The sequence below is a fragment of the Rhipicephalus microplus genome, unplaced genomic scaffold (assembly GCF_043290135.1).
Source record: "Rhipicephalus microplus isolate Deutch F79 unplaced genomic scaffold, USDA_Rmic scaffold_12, whole genome shotgun sequence".
Taxonomy (NCBI): Eukaryota; Metazoa; Arthropoda; class Arachnida; order Ixodida; family Ixodidae; genus Rhipicephalus; species Rhipicephalus microplus.
Window position 1 is genome coordinate 5,452,341 of NW_027464585.1, and position 12,437 is coordinate 5,464,777.

The window sequence follows — 12,437 nt, forward strand, 5'->3', positions numbered from 1 at the left end:
GACACTCAACAACTAGAAACTCCACACCTATAAATTCCACAACTTGAAACTCGACAACTAAAACTCGACAACTAGAAACTCCACAACTAGAAACTCCGCAACTCGAAACTCCCTAACTAGAAACTCCACAAATAGACACTCCACAACTAGGAACTCCAAAATTGAGACTCCACAACTAGAAACTACACAGATTGAAATTCCACAACTAGAAACTTTCAACTGGAAACTGCGCAACTAGAAACTCCGCAACTAGAAACTCCCCAACTAGAAACTCCACAACTAGAATCTCTGCAACTAGAAACTCCGCAACTAGAAACTCCACAGCTAGAAACCCCACAACTATAAACTTCACAGCTAGCAACTCAACAACTAGACACTGCACAACTAGAGACTCCGCCACTAGAAACTCCACAGCTAGTAACTCCGCAACTAGAAACTCCACAACTTGAAACTCCGCCACTAGAAGCTCCAAAACTAGAAAACTCCGAAACTAGAAACTCTGCAACTAGAAACTCTGCAACCAGAAACTCCACAACTAGAATTTTCACAGCTAGAGACTCAACAACTAGAGACTCCTCAACTAAAAGCTCCACAACTAGAAACTCCACAACTAGAAACTCCGCAACTTGAAACCCGACAACTAGAAACTCAAAACCTATAAACTCCACACCTATAAATTCCACAACTTGAAACTCCACAACTCGAAACTCTGCAACTAGAAAATCCACAACTATAAACTCAAGTAGAAACTCCCCAACTGGAAACTCCGCAACTAGAAACTCCGCAACTAGAAAATCCACAACTAGAAACTTCACAACTAGAAACTCCCCAACAAAAAACTCCACAACTAGAAACTCCACAACTAGAAACTCCACAACTAGAGACTGCACAACTAGAGACTTTGCATTTAAATACTCTGAAAATAGAAACTCCGCAACTAGAAACTCCACAGCCAGAAACCCCTCAACTATAAACTTCACAACTAGAAACCCAAAAACTAGAGACTGCACAACTAGAGACTCCACAACTAGAAACTCCGCAGCTAGAAACTCCGCAACTAGAAACTCCGCAACTAGAAACTCCACAACTTGAAACTCCGTCACTAGAAGCTCCAAAACTAGAAAACTCTGAAACTAGAAACTCTGCAACTAGAAACTCCGCGACTAGAAACTCCACAACTAGAGACTCCACAACTTGAAACACACAACTAGATACTCCACAACTACTAATTCCACAACTAGAAACTCCACAACTAGAAACACCACATCTGGAAACTCCGCAACAACAAACTCTGCAACCAGAAACTCCACAAGTAGAATTTTCACAGCTAGAGACTCAACAACTAGAGACTCCTCCACTAAAAGCTCCACAACTAGAAACTCCACAAATAGAAACTCCGCAACTTGAAACCCGACAACTAGAAACTCAAAACCTAGAAACTCCACACCTATAAATTCCTCAACTTGAAACTCCACAACTCGAAACTCTGCAACTAGAAAATCCACAACTATAAACTCAAGTAGAAACTCCCCAACTGGAAAATCTGCAACTAGAAACTCCGCAACTAGAAACTCCGAAACTAGAAACTCCGCAGCTAGAAACTCCACAACTTTAGACTTCGCAACTAGAAACTCGGCAGCTAGAATATCCACAACTAGAAACTCTGCGACTAGAAACTCCGCAACTACAAATTCCGCAACCTGAAACTCCGCAACTAGAAACTCCACAGCTAGAAACTCCACAACTTGAGACTTCGCAACTAGAAACTCGGCAAATAGAATCTCCACAACTAGAAATTTCACAACTAGAGACTCAACAACTAGAGACTCCTCAACTAAAAGCTCCACAACTAGAAACTTTACAACTAGAAACTCCGCAACTAGACACCCGACAACTAGAAACTCAACAACTAGAAACTCCACACCTATTATTTCAACACCTTGAAACTCCACAACTAAAACTCCACAACAAAAACTTCACAACTAGAAACTCCACAACTAGAAACTCCACAACTAGACTCTCCCCAACTAGAAACTCCCCAACTAGAAACTCTGCAACTAGAAACTCCGCAACTAGAAACTCTGCAACTAGAAACTCTGCAACTAAAAACTCCGCAACTAGAAACTCCAGAGCCAGAAACTCCACAACTTGAAACACCACAACTAGATACTCGACAACTACAAATTCCACAACTAGAAACTCCACAACTAGAAACTCCGCAACTTGAGACTTCGCAACTAAAAACTCGGCAGCTAGAATTTCCACAACTAGAAACTCTGCAACTAGAAACTCCGCAACTTGAAACTCCACAACTAGAAACTCCACAACTAGAGACTCCACAACTAGAAACTCCACAACTACAAACCCCACAACTAGAAACTCCACAACTTGAAACTCCACAACTTGAGAGTTCGCAACTAGAAACTCCAACTCTAGAAACTCCACAACTAGAGACTCCACAACTAGATACTCCACAACTAGAAACTCTGCAACTAGAAACTCCACAACTGGAAAACTCCGCAACTAGAAACTCTGCAACTAGAAACTCCGCAACTAGAAACTTCACACCTAGAAACTCCACAACTTGAAACACCACAACTAGATACTCCACAACTACAAATTGCACAACTAGAAACTCCACAACCAGAAACTCCGAAACTAGAAACTCCGCAGCTAGAAACTTCACAACTTGAGACTTCGCAACTAGAAACTCGGCTACTAGAATCTCCACAACTAGAAACTCTGCAACTAGAAACTCTGCAACTAGAAACTCCACAGCTAGAAACTCCACAACTAGGAACTCCACAACTAGAAACTCCACACCTATTATTTCAACACCTTGAAACTCCACAACTAAAACTCCACAACTAAAACTTCACAGCTAGAAACTCCACAACTAAAACTCCGCAACTAGACTCTCCCCAACTAGAAACTCCCCAACTAGAAACTCTGCAACTAGAAACTCCGCAACTAGAAACTCTGCAACTAGAAACTCCGTAACTAGAAACTCCACAGCTAGAAACCCCACAACTATAAACTTCACAACTAGAAGCTCAAGAACTAGAGACTGCACAACTGGAAACTCCACAACTAGAAAACTTCGCAGCTAGAAACTCTGCAACTAAATACTCCGCAACTAGAAACTCCATAGCTAGAAACTCCACAACTTGAAACACCACAACTAGACACTCCACAACTACAAATTCCACAACTAGAAACTCGACAACTGGAAACTCCGCAACAACAAACTCTGCAACCAGAAACTCCACAACTAGAATTTTCACAGCTAGAGACTCAACAACTAGAGACTCCTCAACTAAAAGCTCCACAACTAGAAACTCCACAACTAGAAACTCCGCAACTTGAAACCCGACAACTAGAAACTCAAAACCTAGAAACTCCACACCTATAAATTCCACAACTTGAAACTCCACAACTCGAAACTCTGCAACTAGAAAATCCACAACTATAAACTCAAGTAGAAACTCCCCAACTGGAAACTCCGCAACCAGAAACTCCGCAACTAGAAAATCCACAACTAGAAACTTCACAACTAGAAACTCCCCAACAAAAAACTCCACAACTAGAAACTCCACAACTAGAGACTGCACAACTAGAGACTTTGCATTTAAATACTCTGAAAATAGAAACTCCGCAACTAGAAACTCCACAGCCAGAAACCCCTCAACTATAAACTTCACAACTAGAAACCCAAAAACTAGAGACTGCACAACTAGAGACTCCACAACTAGAAACTCCGCAGCTAGAAACTCCGCAACTAGAAACTCCACAACTTGAAACTCTGCAACTCGAAACTCTGCAACTAGAAAATCCACAACTATAAACTCAAGTAGAAACTCCCACAATAGAAACTCCGCAACTAGAAACTCCGCAACTAGAAAATCCACAACTAGAAACTTCACAACTAGAAACTCCCCAACAAGAAACTCCACAACTAGAAACTCCACAACTAGAAACTCCACAAATAGAGACTGCACAACTAGAAACTTTGCATTTAGAAACTCCTCAGATAGAAACAACACAACTAGAAAATCCATGACTAGAGATTCCATAAGTAGAAACTCCACAGCTAGAATTTCCACAACTAGAAACCCCACAACTAGGAACTCTGCAAATAGAAAATCTACAACTGGAAACTCGAAAACTAAAAACTCCAACTAGAAACTCCACAACTAGAAACTTCACAACTAGAAACTCCACAAATAGAGTACTCCACAACTAGAAACTCCACAACTAGAGACTCCACAACTAGGAACTCCAAAATTGAGACTCCACAACTAGAAACTACACAGATTGAAATTTCACAACTAGAAACTCCACAACTGGAAACTTCGAAATTAGAAACTCTGCAACTAGAAACTTTACAGCTAGAAACTCCACAACTTGAGACTTCGCAAATAGAAACTCGTCAACTGGAAACTCAACCACTAGAAACTCCACAGCTAGAAACTCCACAACTAGAAACTCCACAACATGAAACCCAACAAATAGATACTCCACAACTACAGACTCCACAACTTGAAACACCACAACTAGATACTCCACAACTACAAATTCCACAACTAGAAACTCCACAACTGGAAACTCCGCAACTAGAAACTCCGCATCTAGAAACTTTACAGCTAGAAACTCCACAACTTGAGACTTCGCAAATAGAAACTCGTCAACTGGAAACTCAACCACTAGAAACTCTACAGCTAGAAACTCCACAACTAGACACTCAACAACTAGAAACTCCACACCTATAAATTCCACAACTTGAAACTCGACAACTAAAACTCGACAACTAGAAACTCCACAACTAGAAACTCCGCAACTCGAAACTCCCTAACTAGAAACTCCACAAATAGACACTCCACAACTAGAAACTCCACAACTAGGAGCTCCACAACTAGGAACTCCAAAATTGAGACTCCACAACTAGAAACTACACAGATTGAAATTCCACAACTAGAAACTCCCCAACTGGAAACTCCGCAACTAGAAACTCCGCAACTAGAAACTCCCCAACTAGAAACTCCACAACTAGAATCTCTGCAACTAGAAACTCCGCAACTAGAAACTCCACAGCTAGAAACCCCACAACTATAAACTTCACAGCTAGCAACTCAACAACTAGACACTGCACAACTAGAGACTCCGCCACTAGAAACTCCACAGCTAGTAACTCCGCAACTAGAAACTCCACAACTTGAAACTCCGCCACTAGAAGCTCCAAAACTAGAAAACTCCGAAACTAGAAACTCCGCAACAACAAACTCTGCAACCAGAAACTCCACAACTAGAATTTTCACAGCTAGAGACTCAACAACTAGAGACTCCTCAACTAAAAGCTCCACAACTAGAAACTCCACAACTAGAAACTCCGCAACTTGAAACCCGACAACTAGAAACTCAAAACCTATAAACTCCACACCTATAAATTCCACAACTTGAAACTCCACAACTCGAAACTCTGCAACTAGAAAATCCACAACTATAAACTCAAGTAGAAACTCCCCAACTGGAAACTCCGCAACTAGAAACTCCGCAACTAGAAAATCCACAACTAGAAACTTCACAACTAGAAACTCCCCAACAAAAAACTCCACAACTAGAAACTCCACAACTAGAAACTCCACAACTAGAGACTGCACAACTAGAGACTTTGCATTTAAATACTCTGAAAATAGAAACTCCGCAACTAGAAACTCCACAGCCAGAAACCCCTCAACTATAAACTTCACAACTAGAAACCCAAAAACTAGAGACTGCACAACTAGAGACTCCACAACTAGAAACTCCGCAGCTAGAAACTCCGCAACTAGAAACTCCGCAACTAGAAACTCCACAACTTGAAACTCCGTCACTAGAAGCTCCAAAACTAGAAAACTCTGAAACTAGAAACTCTGCAACTAGAAACTCCGCGACTAGAAACTCCACAACTAGAGACTCCACAACTTGAAACACACAACTAGATACTCCACAACTACTAATTCCACAACTAGAAACTCCACAACTAGAAACACCACATCTGGAAACTCCGCAACAACAAACTCTGCAACCAGAAACTCCACAAGTAGAATTTTCACAGCTAGAGACTCAACAACTAGAGACTCCTCCACTAAAAGCTCGACAACTAGAAACTCCACAAATAGAAACTCCGCAACTTGAAACCCGACAACTAGAAACTCAAAACCTAGAAACTCCACACCTATAAATTCCTCAACTTGAAACTCCACAACTCGAAACTCTGCAACTAGAAAATCCACAACTATAAACTCAAGTAGAAACTCCCCAACTGGAAAATCTGCAACTAGAAACTCCGCAACTAGAAACTCCGAAACTAGAAACTCCGCAGCTAGAAACTCCACAACTTTAGACTTCGCAACTAGAAACTCGGCAGCTAGAATATCCACAACTAGAAACTCTGCGACTAGAAACTCCGCAACTACAAATTCCGCAACCTGAAACTCCGCAACTAGAAACTCCACAGCTAGAAACTCCACAACTTGAGACTTCGCAACTAGAAACTCGGCAAATAGAATCTCCACAACTAGAAATTTCACAACTAGAGACTCAACAACTAGAGACTCCTCAACTAAAAGCTCCACAACTAGAAACTTTACAACTAGAAACTCCGCAACTAGACACCCGACAACTAGAAACTCAACAACTAGAAACTCCACACCTATTATTTCAACACCTTGAAACTCCACAACTAAAACTCCACAACAAAAACTTCACAACTAGAAACTCCACAACTAGAAACTCCACAACTAGACTCTCCCCAACTAGAAACTCCCCAACTAGAAACTCTGCAACTAGAAACTCCGCAACTAGAAACTCTGCAACTAGAAACTCTGCAACTAAAAACTCCGCAACTAGAAACTCCAGAGCCAGAAACTCCACAACTTGAAACACCACAACTAGATACTCGACAACTACAAATTCCACAACTAGAAACTCCACAACTAGAAACTCCGCAACTTGAGACTTCGCAACTAAAAACTCGGCAGCTAGAATTTCCACAACTAGAAACTCTGCAACTAGAAACTCCGCAACTAGAAACTCCACAACTAGAAACTCCACAACTAGAGACTCCACAACTAGAAACTCCACAACTACAAACCCCACAACTAGAAACTCCACAACTTGAAACTCCACAACTTGAGAGTTCGCAACTAGAAACTCCAACTCTAGAAACTCCACAACTAGAGACTCCACAACTAGATACTCCACAACTAGAAACTCTGCAACTAGAAACTCCACAACTGGAAAACTCCGCAACTAGAAACTCTGCAACTAGAAACTCCGCAACTAGAAACTTCACACCTAGAAACTCCACAACTTGAAACACCACAACTAGATACTCCACAACTACAAATTGCACAACTAGAAACTCCACAACCAGAAACTCCGAAACTAGAAACTCCGCAGCTAGAAACTTCACAACTTGAGACTTCGCAACTAGAAACTCGGCTACTAGAATCTCCACAACTAGAAACTCTGCAACTAGAAACTCTGCAACTAGAAACTCCACAGCTAGAAACTCCACAACTAGGAACTCCACAACTAGAAACTCCACACCTATTATTTCAACACCTTGAAACTCCACAACTAAAACTCCACAACTAAAACTTCACAGCTAGAAACTCCACAACTAAAACTCCGCAACTAGACTCTCCCCAACTAGAAACTCCCCAACTAGAAACTCTGCAACTAGAAACTCCGCAACTAGAAACTCTGCAACTAGAAACTCCGTAACTAGAAACTCCACAGCTAGAAACCCCACAACTATAAACTTCACAACTAGAAGCTCAAGAACTAGAGACTGCACAACTGGAAACTCCACAACTAGAAAACTTCGCAGCTAGAAACTCTGCAACTAAATACTCCGCAACTAGAAACTCCATAGCTAGAAACTCCACAACTTGAAACACCACAACTAGACACTCCACAACTACAAATTCCACAACTAGAAACTCGACAACTGGAAACTCCGCAACTACAAACTCCGCAACTAGAAACTTTACAGCTAGAAACTCCACAACTTGAGACTTCGCAACTAGAAACTCTGCTACAAGAAATTCCGCAACAAGAATCTCCACCGCTAGTAACTCCGCAACTAGAAACTCCACAACTTGAAACTCCGCCTCTAGAATCTCCACAACTTGAATACTCCGCAACTAGAAACTCTGCAACCAGAAACTCCGCAACTAGAAACTCCACAGCTAGAAACTCCACAACTTGAAACACCACAACTATATACTCCACAACTACAAATTGCACAACTAGAAACTCCCCAACTAGAAACTCCGCAACTAGAAACTCCGCAGCTAGAAACTACACAACTTGAGACTTCGCAGCTGGAAACTCGGCAACTAGTATCTCCACAACTAGAAACTCTGCGACTAGAAACTCCGCAACCTGAAACTCAACAACTAGAGACTGCACAACTAGAGACTCCGCAACTAGAAACTCCACAGCTAGAAACTCCGCAACTAGAAACTCCACAACTTGAAACTCCGCCACTAGAATCTCCACAACTAGAAAACTCTGCAACTAGAAACTCTGCAACTATAAACTCCGCAACTAGAAACTCCACAGCTAGAAACTCCACAACTAGAAACTCCACAACTAGAGACTCCACAACTAGAAACTCCACAACTACGAACCCCACAACTACGAACCCCACTACTAGCAACTCCACAACTAGAAACTCCACAATTAGAAACTCCACAACTTGAGACTTCGCAACTACAAACTCCACAACTAGAAACTCCACTACTAAAGTCTCCAAAACTAGAAACTCCACAACTACAAACTCCACAACTAGAAACTCCACAACTACGAACCTCGCAACTAGAAACTCCACAACTTGAAACTCTGCAACTAGAAACTCCACAACTAGAAAAGTCCGCAACTAGAAACTCTGCAACTAAAAACTCTGCAACTAGAAACTCCAGAGCCAGAAACTCCACAACTTGAAACACCACAACTAGATACTCCTCAACTACAAATTTCACAACTAGAAACTCCACAACTAGAAACTCCGCAACTTGAGACTTCGCAACTAGAAACTCGGCAACTAGAATCTCCACAACTAGAAACTCTGCAACTAGAAACTCCGCAACTAGAAACTCCACAGCTAGAAACTCAACAACTAGAGACTCCACAACTAGAAACTCCACAACTAGAAACTCCACAACTAGAAACTCCATAACTACAAACCCGACAACTAGAATTTACACAACTAGAAACTCCACAACTTGAGAGTTCGCAACTAGAAACTCCACAACTAGAAACTCCACAACTGGAGACTCCACAACTAGAAACTCCACCACTAGAAACTCCACAACTACGAACCTCACAACTAGAAATTCCACAACTAGAAACTCCACAGCCAGAAACTCCACAACTAGAAACTCCACATCTAGAAACTCCGCAACAACAAACTCCACAACTAGAAACTCCACAACTAGAAACTCCGCAACTAGACTCTCCCCAACTATAAACTCCCCAACTAGAAACCCTGCAACTAGAAACTCTGCAACTAGAAACTCTGCAACTAGAAACTCCGTAACTAGAAACTCCACAGCTAGAAACCCCACAACTATAAACTTCACAACTAGAAACTCCACAACTAGAAACTCCGCAACTAGAAACTCCGCAGCTAGAAACTCCACAACTTGAGACTTCGCAGCTAGAAACTCGGCAACTAGAATCTCTACAACTAGAAACTCTGCGACTAGAAACTCCGCAACTACAAACTCCGCAACCTGAAACTCAACAACTATAGACTGCACAACTAGAGACTCCGCAACTAGAAACTCCACAGCTAGAAACTCCGCAACTAGAAACTCCACAACTTGAAACTCCTCCACTAGAATCTCCACAACTAGAAAACTCCGCAACTAGAAACTCTGCAACTAGAAACTCCGCAACTAGAAACTCCACAGCTAGAAACTCCACAACTAGAAACTCCACAACTAGAGACTCCACAACTTGAAACTCCACAACTACGAACCCCACTACTAGCAACTCCACAACTAGAAACTCCACAACTATAAACTCCACAACTTGAGACTTCGCAACTACAAACTCCACAACTAGAAACTCCACTACTAGAGTCTCCAAAACTAGAAACTCCACAACTAGAAACTCCACAACTAGAAACTCCACAACTACGAACCTCGCAACTAGAAACTCCACAACTTGAAACTCTGCAACTAGAAACTCCACAACTAGAAAAGTCCGCAACTAGAAACTCTGCAACTAAAAACTCCGCAACTAGAAACTCCAGAGCCAGAAACTCCACAACTTGAAACACCACAACTAGATACTCGACAACTACAAATTCCACAACTAGAAACTCCACAACTAGAAACTCCGCAACTTGAGACTTCGCAACTAGAAACTCGGCAGCTAGAATTTCCACAACTAGAAACCATGCAACTAGAAACTCCGCAACTAGAAACTCCACAACTAGACTCTCCCCAACTAGAAACTCCCCAACTAGAAACTCTGCAACTAGAAACTCCGCAACTAGAAACTCTGCAACTAGAAACTCTGCAACTAAAAACTCCGCAACTAGAAACTCCAGAGCCAGAAACTCCACAACTTGAAACACCACAACTAGATACTCGACAACTACAAATTCCACAACTAGAAACTCCACAACTAGAAACTCCGCAACTTGAGACTTCGCAACTAAAAACTCGGCAGCTAGAATTTCCACAACTAGAAACTCTGCAACTAGAAACTCCGCAACTAGAAACTCCACAACTAGAAACTCCACAACTAGAGACTCCACAACTAGAAACTCCACAACTACAAACCCCACAACTAGAAACTCCACAACTTGAAACTCCACAACTTGAGAGTTCGCAACTAGAAACTCCAACTCTAGAAACTCCACAACTAGAGACTCCACAACTAGATACTCCACAACTAGAAACTCTGCAACTAGAAACTCCACAACTGGAAAACTCCGCAACTAGAAACTCTGCAACTAGAAACTCCGCAACTAGAAACTTCACACCTAGAAACTCCACAACTTGAAACACCACAACTAGATACTCCACAACTACAAATTGCACAACTAGAAACTCCACAACCAGAAACTCCGAAACTAGAAACTCCGCAGCTAGAAACTTCACAACTTGAGACTTCGCAACTAGAAACTCGGCTACTAGAATCTCCACAACTAGAAACTCTGCAACTAGAAACTCTGCAACTAGAAACTCCACAGCTAGAAACTCCACAACTAGGAACTCCACAACTAGAAACTCCACACCTATTATTTCAACACCTTGAAACTCCACAACTAAAACTCCACAACTAAAACTTCACAGCTAGAAACTCCACAACTAAAACTCCGCAACTAGACTCTCCCCAACTAGAAACTCCCCAACTAGAAACTCTGCAACTAGAAACTCCGCAACTAGAAACTCTGCAACTAGAAACTCCGTAACTAGAAACTCCACAGCTAGAAACCCCACAACTATAAACTTCACAACTAGAAGCTCAAGAACTAGAGACTGCACAACTGGAAACTCCACAACTAGAAAACTTCGCAGCTAGAAACTCTGCAACTAAATACTCCGCAACTAGAAACTCCATAGCTAGAAACTCCACAACTTGAAACACCACAACTAGACACTCCACAACTACAAATTCCACAACTAGAAACTCGACAACTGGAAACTCCGCAACTACAAACTCCGCAACTAGAAACTTTACAGCTAGAAACTCCACAACTTGAGACTTCGCAACTAGAAACTCTGCTACAAGAAATTCCGCAACAAGAATCTCCACCGCTAGTAACTCCGCAACTAGAAACTCCACAACTTGAAACTCCGCCTCTAGAATCTCCACAACTTGAATACTCCGCAACTAGAAACTCTGCAACCAGAAACTCCGCAACTAGAAACTCCACAGCTAGAAACTCCACAACTTGAAACACCACAACTATATACTCCACAACTACAAATTGCACAACTAGAAACTCCCCAACTAGAAACTCCGCAACTAGAAACTCCGCAGCTAGAAACTACACAACTTGAGACTTCGCAGCTGGAAACTCGGCAACTAGTATCTCCACAACTAGAAACTCTGCGACTAGAAACTCCGCAACCTGAAACTCAACAACTAGAGACTGCACAACTAGAGACTCCGCAACTAGAAACTCCACAGCTAGAAACTCCGCAACTAGAAACTCCACAACTTGAAACTCCGCCACTAGAATCTCCACAACTAGAAAACTCTGCAACTAGAAACTCTGCAACTATAAACTCCGCAACTAGAAACTCCACAGCTAGAAACTCCACAACTAGAAACTCCACAACTAGAGACTCCACAACTAGAAACTCCACAACTACGAACCCCACAACTACGAACCCCACTACTAGCAACTCCACAACTAGAAACTCCAC